The sequence below is a fragment of the Procambarus clarkii genome, chromosome 68 (assembly GCF_040958095.1).
Source record: "Procambarus clarkii isolate CNS0578487 chromosome 68, FALCON_Pclarkii_2.0, whole genome shotgun sequence".
In the NCBI taxonomy this organism is placed as follows: domain Eukaryota; kingdom Metazoa; phylum Arthropoda; class Malacostraca; order Decapoda; family Cambaridae; genus Procambarus; species Procambarus clarkii.
The window spans coordinates 5,263,338-5,289,550 of NC_091217.1; positions in this window are offsets into that span (position 1 = coordinate 5,263,338).

Genomic DNA, 26,213 nt, shown 5'->3' on the forward strand with positions numbered 1-26,213 from the left:
AGATGGCTGCCTTACACTGTTACCAGCAAGATGGCTGCCTTATACTGTTACCAGCAAGATGGCTGCCTTACACTGTTACCAGCAAGATGGCTCTCTTATACACTGTTACCCACCTTATAAGAGGAGTCTTTTTGAGACTATACTCTCCGCTCTGATCATTAGCGAAGACAATGTACGTTGAGAGGCAGAGAGGCTGCCTCTTTGTCTTCGCCAGCTACCGTCTTGGTCTCTTTATGCTGCCAGATGAGAAGTTTGTGGGTGAGAGGCAGCGAGAAAATGTGAGAGTGAGATAGAGAGGCATGGAGGGAGCGAGAGGGGGGGAGGGAATGAGCTAGAGATAAGGAGGGAGGGATAGAGGGTAGGAGAGAGAGAGAGGGAGAGAGAGAGAGAGAGAGAGAGAGAGAGAGAGAGAGAGAGAGAGAGAGAGAGAGAGGAAACAAAAATAATACCAGGCTGGTACCTCATATTCCGTAACTGGTATAACATACTAGGTCTACAAGATGCTGAATGATTCTTAATTCGGATATCGTAAGACCAATCTGACCTATGTTCAGACCTTCGTTCTAACCTATGTTATCCAGTCTGACATAATACGGGTGATAATGTGTCATCTGACGTGGACTTCGGCAAATAGGCTCTGTAGAAATAGGAAATTCCAACAGATATTTTTTTCCTCTGCATGACTTTTTATCTCCAGTTTGGTAACCTAAATATGACCTGTTTGCATTTGCTTGAGTTTAACTCTAGTGACCACTTGTCAATCAGTTGTTTCCGTTTGTCCAGTTCACCCCTGTTGCTTCTTGCAATCTTCCACTGTTCTAATGATCCTCACAATTATCTATCAGCAGCAAGTTAATATATATATATATATATATATATATATATATATATATATATATATATATATATATATATATATATATATATATATATATATATATATATATGCACGGGCCCTGCAAAGCAAGCACCCACCCAGAGCCCCTCAAGGCGACAACATCGTTCCGCCATCAGCCGACACCATTTCAGACCCATTAACCGTTGGTGAATCTGAGGTCTACAAAGCAGCCCTTTCTTTTCCACCTGGGTCAGCAGGCGGCTTTACAGGGTTAAAACCTCAACATATCAAGCAAATGTTAAATCCTGCGGTTGGTGATGCTGCACAAGATCTTCTTATGGAACTCACAAGGTTCGTCAACATGTGTCTGGCTGGTGAGATACCTGAGGTCATCAGGCCTCTCTTTTTTGGTGCCTCCCTCTGTGCTCTCAAAAAGAAGGACGAAGGAATCAGGCCAATCGCTGTTGGCAACACTCTCCGACGCCTGATTGCCAAGGCTGCTACGAGGGTTGTCAGCCAGCAAGCGGCTGAATTGCTGAAACCAATCCAGCTAGGATTTGGAATCCCCCAAGGCTGTGAAGCGGCTGCCCATGCAGCACGAGCATACATCACAAACATTTCTGATGAAAAGGCCCTGCTCAAACTGGACTTTAAGAATGCCTTCAACATGGTAAGAAGAGATGCAGTACTTTGTGCCGTACATCGCCATTTCCGGCCCCTCTACCCGTTCATACTATCGTGCTACAGTGGCGAGTCAAAACTGCTCTTTGGTGAACATGAAATCAGATCATGTGAAGGTGTTCAGCAAGGTGATCCTCTTGCTCCCCTTCTTTTCTGCTTAGTCTTAAAAGAAATCACCGAAAGCTTGTCCAGCGAGTTCAACATCTGGTTTTTGGATGATGGCACTATAGCTGGCACCGTAGACCACCTCTTGTCAGATATCAGGAAAATAAGGGAGCAAGAAGTAAGCCTGGGTCTCGTCCTGAACCCTTCCAAGTGTGAAGTAGTCTCCTCCAACCCAGACATCGTAGCTAGAATAAGGTCTGCCTTGCCTGGAGCCCATGTCATTAGGGCCGAGAACAGCACCCTCCTTGGAGCTCCCCTCGGGTCTAACGCCATTGAGAAGATCCTCGACAAGAAAATCGCAGACCTTAGGAGGATGGAAGACAGAATAGGTGACATCGATGCCCACGATGCTTTTTATCTCACCAAATGCCTATCCCTTCCGAGGCTAACCTACTTTCTGAGGTGCGCCCCATCTTACAACAACCCAAAGCTTGACGAGTATGACCTCCTACTGAAGACCATGCTGGAAAAAGTTGTTAACCTCTCTCTCAACGAATGCCAGTGGAAACAAGCCACTCTTCCTGTCAGGCTCGGTGGCTTGGGTGTCCGCACCGCCACCCAAATTGCAGTCCCAGCCTTCCTGTCTTCCTCCTCAGCATCAGATGACCTGGTTAAGGAAATTCTACCTGACACCCTGAGTGATGTAGCGGGGATACAGGACCCCCACTACACGGAATGTGACACGAAATGGGGTGCCATGACAGACCCAGCACTCAGACCAGCCATGCCGAAAGCCAAGAAACAATCCAGTTGGGACAGCCCCATTGTAGACAAAGAAGCCACAGCTTTGCTGGAGGCAGCAACAACCCCCAGTGATCGTGCACGCCTCACAGCTGTGCAGGCTCCCCATGCAGGGGACTTCCTTCTGGCAGTCCCTATGTCTGCGACAGGCATACGTCTTGATCCGCAGGAGCTCCGTATTGCAGTCGCTCTCCGCCTTGCTGCCCCTATCCACACTGTTCACAGGTGTATTTGCGGCGAGGCAGATGCTGACGAATATGGATTGCATGGCCTGCACTGTGGAAAATCGGGTGGTTGGCACACTAGACACGACGAAGTCAACGACATCATTAAAAGAAGCCTTGCCTCTGCTCAGTGTCCAGCGGAGAGAGAGCCCCGCAACCTACTGAACCGTGACTGTTAGCTTTGCCGGCCGACCAGACGGAATCACACTGCGTCCGTGGAAGGGTGGCAGGCAGTTAGCATGGGACTATACTTGCGTATCCACCCTGGCAACGACATACATCACCCTCTCTGCCGGCACGGCAGGAGCCGCAGCGACACACAGAGAAAAACAAAAGTCAGTCAAGTACAGGCAATTAGATCAAAGGTACAATTTCGTTCCAATAGGGTCTGAGACCCTAGGCCCATGGGGTGAGAGTGCAAGAAGGTTTCTTAAGGATCTTGGTTCCAAGCTCATTGACACCACAAGAGACCCTAGAGCAGCAAGTTTTCTCTTTCAGCGCCTCAGTGTCGCGATCCAGAGGGGAAATGCCCGCTGCATCCTCGGTTCCTGCCCGGCGTCGGAGGAGTTCGAGGAAATCTACAGCCTCTAGGAAGCGAACTTTTTCTTGTGTCCTCTTAATGTTCATTTTTTGTATAAAATCAGATATGTAACTGTATAACCTTGCATAATAAAGTGTACATCATAATAAAAAAAAAGGGGGTGGTAGGAGAAGTGAACACTCTTTCGTATTCAGAGTTAAATGTCAAGTTTTTCCCTGAGTGCTCTGTGTTCCCTTCTCTGAGGCTGTGGGTCCCTATAATTACACCAGTGGTGGTACCCCCCCTATATATATATATATATATATATATATATATATATATATATATATATATATATATATATATATATATATATATATATATAAACATAGAAAGTAAAAAAAATGTGTTTCCTATGGGATTCCGTTGTTGGGAGAGGCTTCAGTTTTCACCGTAGCTCAAGTCTGTTGTTGCTGAGGTGGTTTCTTATCTACTGGAACACCTTCCCTGTGACTTGTGCACGATTCTCTAACCTGTGGACGAGTCGGGAACTGTGCCGAAGGCTCTCTGGCAGTCCTGGAAATACAATTCTCCCCACACACCTTTTTGGAACTTGTGTGATCACAGTCATATAGAACTTGAGCTTATTTGTGAGGCAGGATTAATAGTTCTTCTTTCTGATTATATATATATATATATATATATATATATATATATATATATATATATATATATATATATATATATATATATATATATATACAGGCGATGAGTCACAATAACGTGGCTGAAGTATGTTGACCAGACCACACACTAGAAATTGAAGGGACGACAACGTTTCGGTCCGTCCTGGACCATTCTCAAGTCGATTGTGATGAGGAGGTAGGGACAGGCAATAAATAGGCTATTTCAATTTCTATTTCAACTTCAATTTCTAGTGTGTGGGCAATTTCAACTTCAATTTCTAGTGTGTGGTCTGGTCAACATATATATATATATATATATATATATATATATATATATATATATATATATATATATATATATATATATATATATATATAAAGGCTTTAACAAAGCCGAAACGTTCACCTCATTTCATATTTGTCTGTGGATTTTCCGCATATATATATATATATATATATATATATATATATATATATATATATATATATATACCACAATTCCTGTGTTGAACATGTGTGTCTGACATCAATATATATATATATATATATATATATGCACTATTGTCTTCATTGGGATGTGACGTCAACTCCTTCACATATGTGACATTCTCTTTCATATATGTGACATTCTCCTTCACATATGTGTCTATGTGATGATGAGATATGAAATTTCCGTGTTAATTTGGTCTCGTATCTATATTATTGCAACTATTACGAATAATCATCGTCATTAGAATTATTCGACAATTATCTACATGTTCTTCAATAATAATTATCATCATTTTGCTCATGATGAATTTTCCTAATAAATTTATTCGTATATATATAATGCTCATCTAAATTATATACCTAACCAATTTATCTATAGAGGAGTTGTGCTGGGCTTTGTATTATGTGGCATTGTGTTGCTCTCGCAAGAGGAAGAGCGCCTTCAGGAGGGAGTTTGTCTCATGGGGGAGAAAACCGCTCTATTGTGTTCTATAGAGGCTCTATAGAGGCCCCTACAAAGGCTCTACAGAGGCTAGCTGAAGAGCTTAGTGATGGGTTATAATTACACGAAGTAGGGAACGGGGATTAGTAAGTCCTCCCACCTATCCAGGATACTGGGATCTCCTTGCCTATTTTTTTTTTTTAACTAAGACTAGGGTTTATAAGGTACGTTAAATGGCGTACCTGGTGAAACTGCAAGCAAGAGCTGTTATCCTGCCTCAGATCATCTGAAGCCTGATCCAAGAGACTCATTTATTTAATGAGAATGTTCTTTGAAACTATCACATAGGGATCTATCATATAAGGAACCTGGTGAAACTGCAAGCAAGAGTTGTAATCCTTCTTCAGCTCAGTTGAAATCTTCTCCTAGAGGCCCATTTATTTCATGAGAATGTTATCTGCGTCAGTAGGAATAGCCTATTCTCTGTCAGTCTCTCTCTCTCTCTCTCTCTCTCTCTCTCTCTCTCTCTCTCTCTCTCTCTCTCTCTCTCTCTCTCTCTCTCTCTCTCTCTCCAGAGTACGTTTTGATGAAGTACCTCGTAACTCTTAAGTATACAAGACAAACTTCCTCGTCAGAAAACTCCATACAGAACCGATCATTTCTCAGTGGAGTCATAACTCGTCTCTCCTGGGTGCATTTCTAGCATAAATGTGGCATGGGTTTCGGGTGCCATGGTTGGGCATAGGTGCCATGAGTGCCATTGGTGCCATAGGTACAGGGGCCACGTCATCTCCAAGGGATTGGGGTTTGTTGATGCTTAAATTGTCATGTCTTAGTTAATATATATATATATATATATATATATATATATATATATATATATATATATATATATATATATATATATATATATATATATATGCAATATAGGAACATTTTATTATATTTTTACGCGTTAATGTTTGCAATCAAAAGCGGCGACTCGATTCAAATTACCTTTCAGGTGTAGGTTTAATTGTGCTAATTGAATGGCGATTTTTGGCTCTTAATTGTTATAGTCGGCCGGGGGCAGGATAAGTCCATATATGGTCGGGCGGGGGCAGGATAAGTCCACATATGGTCGGGCGGGGGCAGGATAAGTCCACATATGGTCGGGCGGGGGCAGGATAAGTCCACATATGGTCGGCCGGGGGCAGGATAAGTCCATATATGGTCGGGCGGGGGCAGGATAAGTCCATATATGGTCGGGCGGGGGCAGGATAAGTCCACATATGGTCGGCCGGGGGCAGGATAAGTCCATATATGGTCGGGCGGGGGCAGGATAAGTCCACATATGGTCGGCCGGGGGCAGGATAAGTCCACAAATGGTCGGCCAGGGGCAGGATAAGGCCTGCATGAAAATTACAAAAATTAATTATTATGAAAATACTCAAAATTGAGAAATAATTCAAATAAAAAAAATTATTATTATGGTTGAGTAATTTTTCCCTTTAGGGCTTGTATCTAGTTTCCTGATTAGTTTTGTCTAGGACAAGTTTGTATTTTGGGGACATTTGATCTATCTTGATGTATGTCTGTCTGTCTCTCTCTCTCTCTCTCTCTCTCTCTCTCTTTCTCTCTCTCTCTCTCTCTCTCTCTCTCTCTCTCTCTCTCTCTCTCTCTCTCTCTCTCTCTCTCTCTCTCTCTCTCTCTCTCTCTCTCTCTCTCTCTCACACACACACACAACTGAGGGCCCATACCTGCACAAATGAAGAAGAGAGGAGCAGCAACTAGGCAGGATAAGGGTCTTGGGAGAGTGGAGGAGAGGAGAGGGAGTGTGGAGGAGAGGAGAGGGAGAGTGGAGGAGAGGAGAGGGAGAGTGGAGGAGAGGAGAGGGAGAGTGGAGGAGAGGAGAGGGAGAGTGGAGGAGAGGAGAGGGAGAGTGGAGGAGAGGAGAGGGAGAATGGAGGAGAGGAGACGGAGAGTGGAGGAGAGGAGAGGGAGAGGGTTGCAACATGAAGCCGTGCCCAGTCTTGCACGCGAGTTGCAGAGTGCGTGAGTGGACTTGTTTCCACTGGGGATCTGCGTGCACGAATCGCGTGTACGGCCAAAAATTTACTAAAACACTCCCACTTTGAGTGTTCATTGTTTGGTCGCTTTTCAAACACACATACACACACACACACACACACACACACACACACACACACACACACACACACACACACACACACACACACACACACACACACATACACACACACACACATACACACACACACACACACCATGAAACAGCAGGCCGTGACACCTGACTAACTCCCAGGTACCTATTTACTGCTGGGGTAACAGGGGCATTCAGGTTGAAAGAAACTTTGCCTATTTATTTCTGCCTGATGCGGGAATCAAACCCGCGCCACAGAATTACGAGCCCTGCGCGCTATCCACCAGGCTACCAGGCCCCCGCCGCGTGTGTGTATTCAAACTAGCATAGAACATCAATGCGAATTGCTCCATTATTGGCCGGGCACTTCACAGTGATTGGTTATTCGGAGACGCACCTTTCAACTCCTATTGGCTACACCGGCTGTCGCGGCCGCATCTCGGCGTCTCTGTAAACCGAACACATTCCCGCCCCTTATTAGGCAGTGATCAAGCTCTTCCAATCACCAGTACACTCTGAACGCTGATCTTCCAGTCACCAGAGTATCTTGAACGCTGATCTTACAATCACCAGTACACCCTGAACGCTGATCTTACAAATACCAGTATACCCTGAACGCTGATCTTACAATCACCAGTACACCCTGAACGCTGATCTTACAATCACCAGTACACCCTGAACACTGATCTTCCAATCACCAGTACACCCTGAACGCTGATCTTACAATCACCAGAATACCCTGAACACTGACCTTCCAATCACCAGTACACCCTGAACGCTGATCTTACAATCACCAGAATACCCTGAACACTGATCTTCCAATCACCAGTATACCCTGAACGCTGATCTTCCAATCACCAGTACACCCTGAACGCTGATCTTCCAATCACCAGTACACCCTGAACGCTGATCTTCCAATCACCAGTACACCCTGAACGCTGATCTTCCAATCACCAGTACACCCTGAACACTGATCTTCCAATCACCAGTACACCCTGAACGCTGATCTTCCAATCACCAGTACACCCTGAACGCTGATCTTCCAATCACCAGTACACCCTGAACGCTGATCTTCCAATCACCAGTACACCCTGAACACTGATCTTCCAATCACCAGTACACCCTGAACGCTGATCTTCCAATCACCAGTACACCCTGAACGCTGATCTTCCAATCACCAGTACACCCTGAACGCTGATCTTCCAATCACCAGTACACCCTGAACACTGATCTTCCAATCACCAGTACACCCTGAACGCTGATCTTCCAATCACCAGTACACCCTGAACACTGATCTTCCAATCACCAGAATACCCTGAACACTGACCTTCCAATCACCAGTACACCCTGAACGCTGATCCTCACCCCATCCTTCGAAGGTTTTCCCAAACGTCTATAAACTGTCGTACTAATGGGCCCTGAATCTAAACCTACCATCAGAGGACCCATGGTGTCCTCATCCCCACGACGCTAGTACGCACAGGCTACAGTCTCTGTGCACAGCACGAGCGTGCTCAACACCCGGCTTTACTGATGGGCACTAATATATACACGTTAATTCAACGCAATTAACGTTGCATCAACGTTATTAAATTAACAATCTTGGATAATGGGGATGACTGGATTTGGGGTTTTCGTAAGTTATATGAATATCCAAGAATATCCCGGCCATCAGTAATAGTTCTTATATCAACTGTTGGGTACAAGTGACAGGATGAACAACCCAGCGGGTTTTCTTCCTATTGGGGAGTGTTGTACATGCTGCTATGGCGGTGTGTCCACTCACAGGATGTGTGGCGCTGACCAATAAACTCGCCCCTAGGGGCAAAATTTAAAATTTTAAAAACTGTCCAAACGTTCAAAAATAGACTGTTGAACTCCCCCGAAAAGAAGTTTAAACTTTTATGAATTAGCACAAATGGTATCCTTAAAATTTAAATTATTTTTTATTTTTTAACCTCTTTAAGGCCTAAATAAGGTATTCTATAGGCCTAATATATACGCTATGTTAGATCTAATTTTGTGTATGTGTTAAACCAGGAATATTTCTGGCGTGTCGTCGATAATGATTGATTGATGAAGATTAAGCCACCCAAAAGGTGGCACGGGTATGAATAGCCCGTAAGTGGTGGCCCTTTTGAGCCATTACCAGTATCAAGAGCTGATACTGGAGATCTGTGGAGGTGCGACTGCACCCTGCGTGACGGGGAGATGTCTCTCGACGTGACGTCGATAAAATCGATACTATATAACGAAGACAAAACGCTATTATTGCAGCAGGGGCACCGCTCCAGTGCCAGGTAAGTCCGCTACGGGCTCACCATAGCCCGTGCTACTTGGAACTTGTTTCGAGTAGCTGAATCTATAACAACAACAACAACAACAGCTATTATTGATGCCGCCAGAGAGAACAAAATCATTTTTTTTAAAGTCGATACCAATACATCAGATTTTGTTGTATAAGCTTAATATGGTATTTAGCAGCTAGTGGGTGGTTAAGCAGCCATTATTATGCCCCCCCCCCGCCGCGTAGTGCTAGCCATACAAGGCTATACACGACCATACATGACCATACAAGGCTCTTCACAAGATACACTCACATACCAGTGTACACGTAGAAAAAGCATTACATCACGGAAAATATATATAATCATTGCTTTAGATGGCTATACTAAAAATCCTGGCCACGATCTGACGCAAAGGGCAGACGGTGTGATGTTAGAGGAAGATCACTGAGTTGCCGTCGTCTGTCTGTCTGTCTGCCTGTCTGTCTCTCTGTCTCTCTCTCTCTCTCTGTCTCTCTCTCTCTCTCTGTCTCTCTCTCTCTCTCTCTCTCTCTCTCTCTCTCTCTCTCTCTCTCTCTCTCTCTCTCTCTCTCTCTCTCTCTCTCTCTCTCTCTCTCTCTCTCCTTCTCTCCACTTTGCAATAACAACAGTCCGTCTGAATACATGAGAAGCAGCGGCAATGTTGTTGACAATTATCATGCACGTCGCATTGCTGGTCCGAGGGACCGCCTGTGTCTGTCGGTCCTGGTGGTGGCGTCCCTCGGGCTGGTGGTGGAGTCCCTCGGGGCTGGTGGTGGTGGCGTCCCTCGGGCTGGTGGAGGCGTCCCTCGGGGTGGTGGTGGCGTCCCTCGGGGTGGTGGTGGCGTCCCTCGGGGTGGTGGTGGCGTCCCTCGGGCTGGTGGTGGTGGCGTCCCTCGGGGTGGTGGTGGCGTCCCTCACACCTAGCAACACTAGGGGGGCCAGCTCCCCCTCACCGTCATATCATGCTACTCCCTCACTCGTCACCAGTGAGGCAGGAGGAGGAGACGCATGGCGACGCATTGTGGAGTGTTGACATTCATCTCAGGAGCCTACGCCAACGCCCACGTGGCTGCTTAATGACGTAGATGGCGTGCGGGTGACGTCACTGTTCATTTTCTTCCCCCTCATTGGCTGGGTAGAGTGACGTAACTGTGCTTCTGTTTTTACATTGGCTGGGTAGAGTGACGTCACTGCACTCCTGTTTTTACATTGGCTGGGTAGAGTGACGTCACTGTCCCTGTTTTTACATTGGCTGGGTAGTGACGTCACTGAGCTCCGGCTTCATCTCATTGGCTGAGACGAGTGTGAGGTAATTTGTTTTTATAAATAAATGTTAGTTAGGGACAGGAAGCGAGGATGTATCCACGTGGTTTCCACTCCAGTTACTGGCATGACCCCAACACGCTTTACCTGAATGAAAGGGCGACGCTTACATTCACATCTCACACACACACATTTTGTTGTGTAGTTTAATATGCAACTTGTGTCCATCTTAAGGGGGGGGGGTATATTTCCATCTGATGGGGGGGGGGTATATTTCTATCTGATGGGGGGGGGGGGGGGGTGGACCGGTTACACAGGTACACAATATCCATCTTAGTGGGACGTTATTAGCGCTGAAGCATTGTGGGACTTTTCTTGAAGATTTTCTTGAGTAAATTTTCATTCTTGGATTTCCGTAATGCGACATATTGGAGCGTTGTTGATCTCACTGTGATGACTTCAGTGGAGTTATCTGACCACAACTTGAAAACAACATTGGGTGGCTACCAAAACGTCCCGTTTTGGTAGCCTAGCCAAAGAGCCCCATTGTGGTAGCCTAACCAAAGAGCCCCATTGTGGTAGCCTAACCAAAGAGCCCCATTGTGGTAGCCTAACCAAAGAGCCCCATTGTGGTAGCCTAACCAAAGAGCCCCATTGTGGTAGCCTAACCAAAGAGCCCCATTGTGGTAGCCTAACCAAAGAGCCCCATTGTGGTAGCCTAGCCAAAGAGCTACATTGTGGTAGCCTAACCAGTCCCGCGTTTCAAGATGGAACTCACAGATAGTCCTGTCTTGCAAGATCAGGCTGGAAGGTCCATTGCAGCCATATGAGATGATAGGCGGCCCCGTATTGCAAGACAAGGCAATTCCGGGTTGCCAAATGAGGCTTGATAACCCCATGTTGCCATATTAGGCTTCAGAACCCTGTGTTGCTAAATGAGGCTTCAGTCTCTCATATTGCAATTTGAGATGATGATGAAGCAAGCAAGATGAAGCTATAACTAGTTGACTAATTGGGTGTTGCCTAAGATAATAGCACAGCTGTGCTCTTTAGAGAGAGAGAGACATTCTGGTGTGGGCCGCACGCGGGTTCTGTGTGTGTGTGTGTGTGTGTGTGTGTGTGTGTGTGTGTGTGTGTGTGTGTGTGTGTGTGTGTGTGTGTGTGTGTGTGTGTGTGTGTGTGTGTGTGTGTGCGCGCTTCCAGGATTTTAAGGATTCGGTCAGCGGCCGGGCCGACTGCGCCCCCCCGCCTGTTAAACGAGATTTTGTCAATGGCGTCCGGCTCTGTGGAGGAGGGTGAGGTAATTAGTCAAGCGGCCTCGCATCGCTCACGCCCATCATCCGTCGGCGCCACACCATGCGTCGGCGCCGCGCCACATGACGCGTCGTCGCCGCCACACGATGCGTCGGCGCTTCCCGACGAGGCGGCGCCGCGCCTCACTTGTCGACGCCGCGCCTCACGACATGTCGACACCTCGCCTCACGACGTGTCGACGCCGCGCCTCACGACGTGTCGCCGCCGCCACACGACGCGTCGGCGCTACACGACGCGTCGTCGCTGCCTCGTGACGCGTCGCCACCAGAATATGTTATACACCCTACAGGCTTGAACAGAAACTCTTGGGTGGCTTAATCTTCATCAATTAATCGACTTTCTAGAGAGAGGGATAATGTATATGCATCAACTCAAGCTTGATTGACTTGTGATGGATGATATGGAAAGCAACTCTTGCCAGCAACTCGTCCCAACAACCAAGGTGTGCCATTAGCAACTTCATCAACTTTGGAAATTGGTGAAGTCAGTCTATGTACAATTACGTCGACTGTAAACCTTGTTAGTCTGATCTACAGTCAATCAAATTATCTAATAATTCTTTAGGTTAGTTTTCAAGGTGTTACTTTTTCACTTTCGATTATTTTTATTTTAATTCTTCAAATTATTAACTACTACGCATTGACATTTGCATCTGGGGTCTTTCCCCCTCCCTCTTCAGTTTCTTTATTTCATTGTGTTTGGAGTGCTTGGTGGAGCTCAAGCCTTGGTAGAGGGGATCTCACAGCTGCTGGGCACTCTGCTTATGACCACTACGAACGCTGGACGCTGACTTGGGTACCAAGTAGTGAAGCGAGGACACTCATCACACACACACACACACACACACACACACAAGCGGAGTACCAAGTACCTGGTGGAGTACTACAAGGATCGGTGCTGGGGGGACCTCTACTATTCGTCATTTATGCAAATGTCCTGTCTACAGGAGTTGAGACTTCTATGTCAATGTTTGCAGACGGTACAACACTAATGAGGAGAGTTGTGACAGATGAGGATTGTAAGATTCTCCAAGATAACTTAAACAAATTGCCGAGTTGGTCCGAGAAATGGCTACTGAAGTTCAACACGAGCAATTGCAAAGTTATGGAAATGGGACTAGGTGACAGAAGATCAAAAGGGTAAGCACACAATGAAGGGGAACTGCCTACCTGTGACGATTCGAGAAAGAGTTAGTCAGCTGTCACGGGCTGCTTCCTGGGCTATGTGTGTGTGTGGTGTGTGAAAAAAAAGGTAGTAAACAGTTGATTGACAGTTGAGAGGCGGGCCGAAAGAGCAAAGCTCAACCCCGCAAACACAACTAGGTGAATACACACACACACACACACACACACACACACACAGGTTGCAACAGGCATATTAGGTGAGAAGTGCCAATTAACAATCACCTGAACAGAATTCGAAAACATGAAAATATCCGTGCTAAGAATAATAAAGAACACACAAAAAAATCACGAGGTTCTCAACGCCTTAGAACAGTGTACAACACGTATGTGAGACCCGTACTTGCGTATGCAACACCAGCACGGAATCTCCACATTGCAAATTACACAAATTCAATTATGAAAATCAAAAGATTTTCCACTCATAAATACACACATACACACGCGGACACAGTCACACGCATAAACACACACACACAAAGCGTTATATGACAAAGAGTGCTGGGAAGACGGGACACCACGAGCGTAGCTCTCATCCTGTAACTACACTTAGGTAATTATTACACACACACACACACACACACACACACACACACACACACACACACACACACACACACATGAAACGAGTGAAAAGTCACGTTGCACTCAACTACAGTTTGAAGAATGGACAGCACACCTAATCTAACCTCTCCATCCTCCCCACTTTTTTTTACCTAACCAATTACCTGTCCTCCCCCTCCTCCTTTCCCGTTTTCAATCCCCCATTTCGGACATAAAAAGCCCTTCCGGAGGCGTGCTAGCGTAAGTAGCTGCGTGAGTAGCGTAGACGCTGCGTTTGCGTAGCGGGTCGCATCTCCTGTATTATACGCTGGAGACACTGAGAGGGGAGAGTATTGACGGCAGGAAAGAGAAGAGTAGAAGGGAAGCACAGGTGAGAGGAGGGAGAGGGGAGAGACAGAGCAGGGAGGCGCCGTCTCAGCCTACGCATGTTGACGTGTGGAGCGTATTGACGCATCTGTTGCTCATTCACAAGGCGCTTGCTGCCTTTGTTATCATGACACTTTTGTGTGCTATCTTTTCTTTCTTCCCGAGGGCCCCCCTCATCTACATCTCTCCTCACCTTCTTCCCTCACCCGTCTCACCTCTCTCTCCCTCTCTCTCTCTCAGGTGATGGTGCGATCCGTCAGCCAGCTTCCGATCAGTATTCATGAATGTGTTCCGCCTCCCTCACTTCCCCATCAATGGCCTGACAAGTTTCTCTCGCGATCTTACACTTTCCGGGCCAGTGGGTAACTTACTCACCACACACGACGGCACATGAGTCAAGGCAAGGCTACGGCCAGCTCTCCAGCTGAGTCTGTGACCCACTCACCACTGGGTAACATATGTGGGTCTTGGCGAGTGTAAGAGGATTTATTTTGGTGCCCATATTGGGGTATTTTCTCTTTGCCATATCAGGCGTACGTCTGTTACTTGCCAGGTACGCATCTGTTCCCTGCCAGATGCGTACATAGTCCTAAGGGCCCGGGTTTGATCCCAGGTGGAAACAAATGGGCAGAGTTTTTTTCATTCTGATGCTTCTGTTCATCTATCAGCAAATAGGTACCTGTGAGTTAGACAGCTGCTACGGGCTACTTCTTGGGGAGGTGTGTGTTAGAGAGAAATATATTTAGTAGACTTAATAGAGGAAAATAGATCGGTTGGAAGAGCAGGTTCCAAGAGCTAATAACTCGATTCCGCAGAGTAGGAAGAACTTTTTCAGTGTCAGAGTAGTTAGCAGGTGGAATGCATTAGGCAGTGTTGTGGTGGACGCTGACTCCATACACTTTTTCAAATGTAGATATGATGGAGCCCAGTAGGCTCAGAACCTGTACACCAGTTGATTGACAGTCGAGAGGCGGGACCAAAGAGCCAGAGCTCAACCCCCGCAAGCACAAGTCGGCGAGTACACACATATACACACGCGCGCGGCAAGCATCTTAATTTGTCCAAGTGCCGCGTTCCCTTAATATGGTGAAGTGTGCCCAGGCGGGTCCGAACACGGCATTCCGGACTCCAAACGGGTTCAGATTCCACATTCCGGGCTCCTGATGGGTCCGGACACCACATTCCGGGCTCCTGATGGGTCCGGACACCACATTCCGGGCTCCTGATGGGTCCGGACACCACATTCCGGGCTCCTGATGGGTCCGGACACCACATTCCGGGCTCCTGATGGGTCCGGACACCACATTCCGGGCTCCTGATGGGTCCAGACACCACATTCCGGGCTCCTGATGGGTCCGGACACCACATTCTGGGCTCCTGATGGGTCCGGACACCACATTCCGGACTCCTGATGGGTCCGGACACCACATTCCGGGCTCCTGATGGGTCCGGACACCACATTCTGGGCTCCTGATGGGTCCGGACACCACATTCTGGGCTCCTGATGGGTCCGGACACCACATTCCGGGCTCCTGATGGGTCCGGACACCACATTCCGGGCTCCTGATGGGTCCGGACACCACATTCCGGGCAAGGAATAGCAGCGGTCCCAGAACCGAGTCTTGTGGGCCCCCTTACCCAAGTGTTTCCAGTCTCTTTCCTACTCTCTGACTGCGATTCTTGGACAGAAAACCCAGTTCAGACATCTACCAGTTCTCACAGGTTTCTTCTCCATCATGAACACCTGTCTATTATGAAGACGGGCAAAATAGATGAATGCAGTCTACTTAGCCCTCTTTCTCCATTTTTATTTTAGTAATCCCCTGTCAATAGAACTCAATCAAGTTTTGTCAGGCACGATTTTCTCTTTCTATATTCGTGCTGCTCTTTCTTAAGAAGGTTGATCCCCCTTCAGATGCTCATCCATTCTGTGTCAGATTATTTTCTCCAGCATTTAACACAGAATACTTGTCAGTGAGTGTGTGTGTACTCACCTGCTTGTGCATCGGCTCTTTGGTCCCGCCTTTCAACTGTCAGTCAATTGCTGTACAGGATCATGAACCTACTGGGTTCTATCTTATTTACATTTGAAACTGTGTATATGGAATCTGCCTCCATTACATCACTGCCTAATGCTTTGCATTTGTTAACCACTCTGACACTAAAATAAAGTTTCTTTCTAATATCTCTGTGGCTTATTTGGGTACTCAGTTTCCACCTGTGTCCCCTTGTTCGTGTTTCAGCCGTGCTAAATAGCTTGTCTTTGTCCAGCATATCAATTCCTCCGACGAGAATTATGCAGGGGTGTGTCTGTGTTGTGTATTCACCTAGAGGCATTCGCCTAGCAGCGCTTGCAGGAGTTGAACTTCAGGGCTTATAAACACTGCCTCTTATCGGTTAATGTTTTTGTTCATAACTTCCCAATGAGGCGCGTTGTATTCTGAACGAATTTATATTTAGAGAGATCGTTCTTGTGTTAAATTCTGGCGCCTTTATCCTGTTTGTCCAGCACGGTATGATGTCCTTTTAAGGTGTAGACTATTGTTCTTCTGGTCTTCCGACTCCCCCTCCCACCCATCCCATTCCGTCTCCATCCCTCCCCCCCTTCCGTTCACAATACTACATTAAATATTTTGTAATCTTTCCTGCAGTATATATATTAAAGTCCTGCAGCGGTTGGCAGCTAGTCTCCCCGGTGCCCTTAACTTCCTCAAGTATCAGGGCACCACATCAGCTACGGCTCTCAGGTCAGGGAGGAGAAGCAAGGTCCCCAGGGCCGGCCCCTGTGGAACCCCGCTCGACCGTGCCCGACCCATTTTCAACCCCGCTCGACCGTGCCTGACAAATTTTCAACTCCGCTCAACCGTGCCTGACCCATTTTCAACTCCGCTCAACCGTGCGTGACCCATTTTCAACCCCGCTCGACCATGCCCGACCCATTTTCAAAGTAGGTTTGAGGGGGGACTGGAAAGAACATTTGGTCTCTGAAAGCCTTCAGATATAATCCTTTTGAAAGTATTGAAACATTCACACGAGTGTGCTCACCTAGATGTGCTTGCGTGGTTGAGTTCGTCTCCTGGCCCCCGCCTTCCAAACGTGTAGGTACTTCCCTAGTTGTGATTGCGCGGGTTGAGCGCTGGCTCTTTGGTGTGTGTGTGTGTGTGTGTGTGTGTGTGTGTGTGTGTGTGTGTGTGTGTGTGTGTGTGTGTGTGTGTGTGTGTGTGGTGGCCTCATCTGCATGTTGGAGGAGCACGCTGAGAGAGACCAAGGTCGCGACCATCAGCAGGCCACCCACCTCAAGCCTTTCCCCATCACCTTCCCCTTCCCCCCCTGCCTCCCCCCCCAACCACACCCCATCACCACCCCCCCCCCCACCAGCTCACCCCATCACCACCCCCCCCCCCACCAGCTCACCCCATCACCTCCCCTCCCCCCACACCAGTAGCATGTGGCCAGAGTACATATATAGCAAGTAGAATACAGTAGATATACCAATTGTTGTAGTGAAAATAATAGCAACCTCCACCTCAGCCTATTGTACGTTCGTGGGGAGGAAATACAGCTCTACAGGTGTATAGAGCTTTATCGAGACGGGGTTCGAGGCACGGGGGTACAGCTGGTGAGAGTGACGGGGGGCTGGGGCACGGGGGTACAGAGGAGTGAGGGGCATGGAGCAGCTGTGGGCATGAGGGGGGGGCGGGGCAGCGGCGCCAGTAAGGGGCCGCTCGGGCTGTCCGCTTGGCGTCCTCGTGTCGGCTGGCGTGACGCTCGCTACATCACCAAAAAGTTTTGCCCGTTCGAATCCCCCTCCTCCCGTCAACCTGCATCCCCCCCCCCCCTCCTTCCCTTCAAACTGCAGCAGCCAACCGGTACACGTACCACAAGTACCGTGTCTCTCTCTCTCTCTCCCTCTCTCTCTCTCTCTCTCTCTCTCTCTCTCTCTCTCTCTCTCTCTCTCTCTCTCTCTCTCTCTCTCTCTCTCTCTCTCTCTCTCTCTCTCTCTCTCTCTCATTGAATATACATTACATAAATAAAATTCTTATTCTTAGTGTTAAGTCCATTTGAAACGTGGTACAACCAAATCATGCCTCTTAGTTCTGGGACTAGCCTAGTGGCAGAGGTATGCCACTAGGCTAGACTAGTCCCAGAACTAAGAGGCATGAATTGCGAGGAAAGGCTGCGTGAAATGCACTTGACGACACTGGAAGACAGAAGAGCAAGGGGGGAGATATGATCACTACCTACAAAATTCTCAGAGGCATTGACAGAGTTGGAAAGGGTAAAGTGTTTAACACGGGTGGTACGCGAACACGGGGACTCAGGTGGAAACTGAGTACCCACATGAGCCACAGGGACGTTACAAAAAACTTTTTTTCAGTGTCAGAGTAGTTAACAGGTGGAATGCAACAGATGTTATTAGATTTGTTCATCGTAAATATTTTATATAGTGATCACAAAGTTCACTATATGGTGGTGGTGGAGGCTGACTCAAATGTAGATATGATAGAGCCCAGTAGGCTCAGGAATCTGTACACCAGTTGATTGACAGTTGAGAGGCGGGACCAAAGAGCCAGAGCTCAACCCCCGCAACCACAACTAGGTGACTACATGGCGATTTATATAAAGCCACCTGAAGGGAAAACCGGCGATACCCGGGTCTACCCGGTGCTTGGGTCCAGCCGGTATTATTCCACCAAAATCAAATCCAAGTGATGAGAAATAACAATATATAAATGGAAACATGTACGGCATCCCACCCTGCGTCAACACATCCCTTCTGTCTCTGTCTGTCTCTGTCTCTCTGGAGGTACGGGTGTATGCAAGGAGGGGGAGGGGCTAGTAGAGTTGGGGGGGGGGGGGGGTGTAAGAGATAGGGAGTGAGGGTCTTGTGAGACGGTCAAGACGTGTGGACGTGTCATTCATTGAGATGAAGGCGTGTATGGTGGTATTTAGATAGATATAGATAGATATACTGATGCTTGCCAGTCAGTGATGGAGCCGTCGGTCGGTCGGACTCCATCAACCCGGGATACATCTCGATTTTTAAGGGTATTTTCACTTTTTTTTGGTCTTTTTGGTCTTTTTTACGTAAGCAGTATATAATATTTTACGATATAATAATTCACATAAATCGGATTCCTGCCAGAATGCAATAGTTCAAATTCGACGTGGTGGTGGGGGGGGGGGGGTAAGGTGGGGATGGTAGGGGGTTGTTTTGTCACCGTGTCAAGTGGCACTTCTTTAAATGATGCCAACTCAGACCTAATTATTTTGGGCAAGTAAGGATCCCACAGGAATCACCATATACAATTGGGTGAGACTAGCCACTAGCGTCGAGCCTCCAGTCTCGAGCAGACATAAATATTCAACTTATATATATATATATATATATATATATATATATATATATATATATATATATATATATATATATATATATATATATATATATATATAATATAAAGAGAGCACGCTGAGAGAGACCAGTTCTTTGTTATCTTTACAGATGGTTGGGAAAGATTGTGGTGGGGAGGGGAGGGGGGGGGATTAGGTGGAGATTAGGAAATGAAATTGTGAAAATGAGGGGAAGTTGAGGTTATGAGGTGGATAAGGAGGAGTTGAAGGAGGACAAAATCTGTGATTTACTACAAATAGATTTACATTAATGCTGTTCCGCCGGTTTAGTTTGAGTTATTGACTCTCATGCTGATTGGGCGAATGGGTACTAAAATCGGTTTTTATTTATCTTGGAAGTTGAATAGTTAATTATCTAGTTATATGGTTGGGTGGCTATTTGGCTGGCTGTCTGGCTGACTAGCTTGGCTGGCTGCCTGCCTGGCTAGCTGCCTGGCTGGCTGGGTGGCTGCCTGCCTGGCTAGCTGGCTGGCTAGGTGGCTGGATGGCTGACTGGATGGCTAGCTGACTGCTGGGTGGCTGGCTGGCTGCCTGCCTGCCTGGCTGGCTGGCTGGCTGGCTGGCTGGCTGCCTGCCTGGCTGGCTGGCTGGCTGCCTGCCTGGCTGGCTGGCTGGCTGGCTGGCTGGCTGCCTGGCTGGCTGGCTGGCTGGGTCACACTCCCATAAAAAAAGCTCTTTAATAAACGGTTTCTTGTTGAAAGCTCTTGTTACATCACAACCCAGGAGGAGAAAACCAACAGATGGAATATGATCACTACATACAAATACTTTCGAAAATAAACAAAGCGGACTAGAGCAGCTTCTTTAAATGTTTAGGGTCAGTACCACAAGAGGATTTCAATGGAAACCCGATTTGAGTTACATGAATGTACAACAGAATTAGGATCCTCAACAGGGGAAGGTCAGCAAGTGGAATGTACTGATAAAGAGAGAAAGAGAGGTTGTAGAAGCCACCTCCAGCCAAGACTTCGAGGATAAAGACGCTACAGAAGGTGAACAAAGCTTTAAAATGCTGCGGCGTAACCATTGCTATAGACATTCATTCCCCTTCGTAGCCTAGTCAAGGTATAAATAGATTCAAAGCCTAGCCACATAACCTTACACACCAGAGGAGTTATTAGTCTCTGTCTCTTTCCCCCCCCTCTCTCTCTCTCTCTCTCTCTCTCTCTCTCTCTCTCTCTCTCTCGTTAAGCGAGAGGACCAATCAGGATAGCAACAGCACGCGCACTCACAAAAACCAGGTCCTTGTTTGGTCTGCTTAATGGTGGCCAAATTGTGTAACGACTGGACATATTGCTTCACACACACACGACCTTGACTACAGGTAGGGCGGGAGGGAGGTGGTGGGTCGGGAGACGGGGAGGAAGAGGGTAGACAGATGGACCATGGGAGCAAAAGGAAAAGAAAGAGAGAGAGAGAGAGAGAGAGAGAGAGAGAGAGAGAGAGAGAGAGAGAGAGAGAGAGACACACAGATTAATCTAAATACTGCTCAATATCCATTCTATCATCAATAATCTCCGTCACCATTCATTTTCAGTACCATCAACCCCCCGTCATCAGCCACCATCATCAATAATCATCACCATCAGTTCAATTACCAATCATATTCAAAACCATCATCTGCACGATCGTCTCCACAACCAATCATCTACATCCCTAACATCTCCCAGCATCAAGCATCTCCAATCATCTACATCCCTAACATCTCCCAGCATCAATCATCTCCAATCATCTACATCCCTAACATCTCCCAGCATCAATCATCTCCACGAGAATCTCCATCACCAGCATCTTCAAGAACAACAACAACAACAACAACACCGCTGTGCTTGTGTTGCTTGCAAATTATAATTATTGTCTTGTTTACTGTTCTTGTCAGTGAAACACAATTAGTTGAGTTTACTGCCTCTGTGTATGATGTACCATCGAACTGTTGCTGTTGCTGATGTGCACGACATTCATACACTGAATATGCTTCCTTCATTTATACACTGAAGATGCTTCCTTCCTTCATTCATACACTGAATATGCTTCCTTCATTTATACACTGAAGATGCTTCCTTCATTCATTCATTCACTAAATATGCTTCCTTCATTCATTTATTCACTGAATATGCTTCATTTATACACTGAAGATGCTTCCTTCATTCATACACTGAACATGCTTCCTTCATTCATTCATACAATGAATATGCTTCCTTCATTCATACACTGAAGATGCTTCCTTCATTCATTCGCTGAACATACTTCATTCATACGCTGAATGTGCTTCCTTAATACACCGAACATGCTTCCTTCATTCATACACTGAACATGCTTCCTTCATTCATACACTGAATATACTTCATTTATACACTGAATATGCTTCATTCATTCATACACTGAATATGCTTCATTCATTCATACACTGAATATACTTCATTCATTCATACACTGAATATGCTTCATTCACACACACTGAATATACTTCATTCATACACTGAACATACATGCTTCATTCATAAACTGAACTTGTGTATGAGACCGAGGGTGTCTCCTTCCCTCGCTCCCTCCTCGTGTATGGAAAGGTGTATAGACCGTCTCCTCATACACCAACAAGCTTTAATCCACCTTACTAATTTTGTATATGTATATATTCTATTAAATTTGCCTATGCCAAGCTAGCGTCGGTTCTTCATTAGTTTCCAAAAGTATAAATAACATGGTAAGTTTTTTTTTTTACAATTAATTTATATCAGGACAATATATTGGTACTGTCTGTATATTCTGTATATTAATCATACATAATGTATAATTTTGTTTAGTTAAGGCAAGGTTAGGCTAGGTGGTTTGTGTTCTGTTTGTACAGAAAGAGTTAGTTTGTAATTAATGGGTTTTGAAATACGCGGGTGAAATGGTGGAAGCATTTATAGAGGTGTGTGATTCGAACGCCGGAAACGAGCCAAGCAATGTTCGGGAAACGTTCGAACGTCGTCATATGTAACGTGTTTTATCATTCATAAACAGGGGAAGGGGTGAGGGCTGGGGGGGGGGGGGGAGGGGGTTGTGTTCGGGTTGTCAGCTGGATTAACGAGCATTTTGTTTTTGTGAGGACAGGCTGCAGGTGGAAGAAAATCCGTGAATCCAGCTGAGCCGTTCTTGCTACGACTGATCCGGATCCTCATCATGCGATGTAAACAAATATGGACGCCGTAGCACTCCCCCACTCTCCACTCCCTTCTCCCCCAGCGGTGTGTGTCTGTGATGGTTTAATTTAGTCTTGCTTAATGCAGGTTTATTTGCGAAGCGTGATTATTGTATATGTTTTTATTATATTCGCGTTAATATATTTGTTTATGATTATTCTTGTTTGTTCAGCCTCACGAGCGCCCTTGATGTTTAACTCATCCTTTCCAGATTCTTTCTTTTGAAATTATTTATATTATCCGTCTGTTTGTGTAATGTTAATTTGTTTTATTATTCGTGAAATTTGTTCATTGAGTGTCTTTTGGGTGACTGATTTGCGTGTGTGTGTGTGTGTGTGTGTGTGTGTGTGTGTGTGTGTGTGTGTGTGTGTGTGTGTGTGTGTGTGTGTGTGTGTGTGTGTGTGTGCGTGTTGTGCAGGTAAAACGGGGGGGGGGGTAGGATTGAAGAGGGAGTAAGGGAGAAGGAATAAAGCGAAGGCATGTAATAAGGGGAAGAGGGAGGGAATGAAGTGGGTAGAAGGGAGTAAGTAGAGGGAATTAATTTGGGTGTGAAGGCGTAAAAGGGGGAAGGAATAAAGTGGGATGGGAGAAAGGAGACGATGAAACACTTAAGTCTCATTATCTCTTATCACTTATGCCAACTCAAAAGAATAAGTGTCTGTCAGTGTGTGTGAGGAGAGAGAGAGAGAGAGAGAGAGAGAGAGAGAGAGAGAGAGAGAGAGAGAGAGAGAGAGAGAGAGAGAATATGCTCAATGGTAGTATGCTCTGGTAAGAATAAGTATGCAATGGTAAGAATATGCTCATAGTAGCATGATATACTTGGGAATTCTATATGGAGCATTGCAATGGAATCGAACCTGCGTCACCCCAAATCCATTTTTTTCACGAGTGGGATTATTGGGGAATGCATGCGTGTGTGGTGGCCCCTTGGTAATTTTATTTATAAATGAAATAGCAATACTAGAGAGAGAGAAAAATTCGCATCACCAGCGAGGCAAACTTCTTCAGCAAAATTTTGGGCAAAAATCAAATCAAAGATTTTATACATTCGTATCAAATTAAAGACGGCCATAAAAGTGTTAATACATACAAAAGGACATAACACCCAACATGGAGATGAACAATTTGTGTATAAACAGAGTCATCAAGGAATGTTACTCATGATGAACTCTCCAAAACAACAATTGAAACGCCTTGAAGGAGATGAATGTTGTTTTTACCTTCTTGGGGATTGTCTAGCCAGAACGATCACAATATATAGGCAAGACGACAAGATCTCCTTCAAGGCACATGACATTACACACACATAATCAAGGCTCTGTCAAACACCACATAATTTCTTCATACAACCATGCAGACCATCACCCGAGATAACCTGACCAACATCACCCCAAAAAAATAATCGATAAGGAAACAATAGAAGATTCGACACGGCCAAAGCACCTCGCCTCAAGCAGTCTCATCCAGGTACCAACAACCGACGTACACGGCAGAATGTCTTGCTGCTGTAACCGACCTTACCCAATCGCTTGGGCTGGACGGTAAAGCGATGGTCTCGCTTCATGCAAGTCGGCGTTCAATCCCCGACCGTCCTATTGGTTGGGCACCATTCCTTCCCCTCTCTTTCTCCTCCCCCCTGATCTCTTACCCAGATTTCTTTCAAGTGCTATATAGTCGTAACAGCTTGGCACATTTCTCCTGGTATTTCCCTTCCCTTCTTCCTCAGAATATGCTAAAGTGTGCTTTAGCAAAACGCATCTGGCCTATTAATGTGGGAACCGACCTGTGAGATTTATATTTATTTAATTTATATGAATATATATAGAATTTATATTTACGTTAATTTATATACTTCGATAACAATTTGTATAATGATAAGTGGACTGTATTTCTGCAATAATCTCATAATCTCACAAATCGATCCTCTACACATTAGGGGGGGTTTAATAGTTTATATATATATGCAGCCAATCAAACTACAGTAACTACTACATACATTGATGAGGTTCCTTATCTTATAGTACAGCAGGTTAGTCCACCAGGTATAACTAGGGTGTAGACACCAAATTATCCTCTTTGAGGCAGCTTCCATCACCCAGTAACTGGTGCACAAAATCTTGCACCCTCGTCTTGACCTGTCAAAAGTGCGCTAGCTGTGAAGCCAGAATCCTATATATGACAAGCTATATCAGAGAAAACACTATACAGTACATGGAACATTAAAGACCTGGCTTAATTACCTTTAGTATGAGGCGATTTCGCGTTCTAACCGGCTAACCCTATATCCTGACATTAATGGCCATAAATGAATGATAAACGGGTTTCGGATAGACACTTAACTTGTATTTGTAGACAGCGTGTTGACAATGGTACACCTTTGGGTTCCATAACACTACGTCCAAGTAAATTTAACAGGAGCCGAATTTGCTCCCGTGTGAGCCTCTGGTCTCAATAAACAACAATGGCTGCCCTCCTTCCTCCCTCTCGCCTGGCCTACTTTGTCCAGATTTCAGAAAGTGATAGAAGGGTCACAATTACTCTACTTTAATATTGATAATTAAGTTAATTTATATAAGATGTTTTTATGATGGTAAAGTCCAAAGACTAATGTATTTAAGAATAATTCCCAGCAGAATAGCTGGTGAATTATAATAGTATGTGGTGATGATATCCCGTTTTCTTTAGACGGTAATTCCACTACAAGTTACGTTTTCTATGGGTAACTTGTTGGTAATACAGCTATTATCTGTATGATATATTAAATGGTGTCGGATTTTCCGACATAATTCCCCAGGGGGCTGCTCACGGGTCGAAGTCCTATTTAGAACAGACGAACACCGATACTCCTCCTTCGAATTATTAGATTAATTTGATGTTAGTAGTTAGTAATCACACATTTGTGCGTCTGTTCGTACAGGACGGATGTCCCGTACTAGAGTTGCAGGGGTTAGAAGTCTAATGCGATTTCATTTCCCTGTCAACTCTTGAAAGGCTAATATTAAAGCCTTATTACATATTATTTAACCCAGAAGACTGGATGTGATCAAGTACTACAGTCAAGTATGATTCAGGGACTGCAGTGAGATCAGTGACATAGATATAACTTGAAGTTTCTTCAGGTAACTGGTCACTGATATATAAACACTGAGGCCCATGGAATACATCTTGATTAAATAATAAATGTATCAAATCAGTCATCAGATTTATTAGGGTTTAATTTAGTTAATTGATTCAGAAGATTGAATAGCTCATCATTAAAGTAAAGTATGGTTCTGAGACTGCAGTGGGTTCAGTGACATTGGTCGCAGTGACTTGTAGCTGTTTTAGGCTACTGTTCACTGATTTGCCACTGAGGCCTCATGAACTCATCTTCAGCTTTAAATGATGATACTAACATCAACCTCTGTTACTATAGTCAGCTGTAATCTCCTTAGTATAATGCTACTGGAGAAATATAATCAGCTGACAAATTCAGATTCTATTGGTATTGTTTATCTGCAGGCATAGGTCTCCTCAGGCTTGATACTGGGCCTGAGAGTAATTTACCTCCTGCAGAGTTTAACATGGTTATGCCCTGATATTTAGTAGGGCTACCGATGAATCGATGACAATAGTCTGTCCCAACAAGGAGACCGAAGTCAGTGAGGTGATCAGACTTAATATTATCTGCCAATTTTATTCCTCTATTTC